The sequence below is a fragment of the Egretta garzetta genome, unplaced genomic scaffold (genome assembly GCF_000687185.1).
Source record: "Egretta garzetta isolate BGI_Z169 unplaced genomic scaffold, ASM68718v1 scaffold553, whole genome shotgun sequence".
Classification (NCBI taxonomy): Eukaryota; Metazoa; Chordata; class Aves; order Pelecaniformes; family Ardeidae; genus Egretta; species Egretta garzetta.
This window is the reverse complement of record NW_009259328.1, coordinates 1,250,288-1,251,024: the sequence shown is the minus strand read 5'-3', so window position 1 is coordinate 1,251,024 and position 737 is coordinate 1,250,288. Positions and strand designations below refer to the sequence as shown.

The 737-nt window shown below is 52.5% G+C and overlaps 2 protein-coding genes across 9 annotated transcripts in view; both read left to right on the top strand.

Annotated features, from left to right (window-relative positions):
• LOC104124305 (CCHC-type zinc finger nucleic acid binding protein) overlaps positions 1–728 on the top strand; it is a 15,791-nt gene extending 15,063 nt beyond the window's left edge. For 5 of the 8 annotated variants that reach the window (XM_035892201.1, XM_035892200.1, XM_035892199.1 and 2 more), the window contains one exon: positions 332–728. The gene's annotated coding sequence lies outside the window, so the exon portion shown is untranslated. The remainder of the gene's footprint in view (positions 1–331) is intronic. The other 3 variants (XM_009636630.2, XM_035892202.1, XM_009636631.2) reach the window with 3 other exon arrangements.
• Positions 1–737, top strand: part of ISY1 (ISY1 splicing factor homolog) — a 16,838-nt gene that overhangs the window by 3,331 nt on the left and 12,770 nt on the right. The window lies entirely within an intron of this gene.

The following is a 737-nucleotide window of genomic DNA, read 5'->3' as shown; positions in this document are numbered from 1 at the left end:
GCCGGGGCAAGAGGAGATGGGGTGGTGGCCAGAGCTCACCAGGTGTCCTGTCCTGTGCAGGTTTCAGATGCTGAGGGGATTTACCCGTATGGACACTGGGTCGAAGAGGTGTCTGTCACAGGGGAACAAAGAAGGGGTCTGCTCCGTGCCAGTGTCCCAAATCCCTCTCCTGCAGCCCTGCTGCTGCGCAGGAAGGCTGGAACGCAACCTGTTAAATGCCTGCAAAAAAAGCACAGTTCCATTTGCAAAGTGGAGAAACTAAGCACCTGCAAGAAAATATCTCTTACTGCCTTTTATTAATTGTTTTTTTTCATTTCGTGAACTAAAAAAGTGCTGCAGTACCACTAAAGGGGGTCAACGTTGGAGGTCTTTATCAGTAATGCCTGGATGTCCCTTCAAGTCCGGGGGGAGCAGAGATGCTGGAAGGGAGTGCTGTGCAGAGACTCTCGGCGTTGGGAGAAATACTTCACAGGCGGGAAAGCAGTTGCTGTTTTATTCAAGACCAACAAAAACTGTTGGGCAATACAAAATTCTGTAGCTGGGAATTTAAAACCCTGCGCATCACGGACTTGGATTAGGAGTCTGGCAAAGGCTGTGAGGTGGCGAGCTACCTCCGGGGCTGCGTCAGCGCAGACGTCGTTCTGACGGAGATCTGAAGCAGGGGGAGCCTCGTGCTGCTTCCTCTAAGCCACGTACTCCCTATAAATGCGTTCACGCCGGCGGGAGAGCGCGGCATC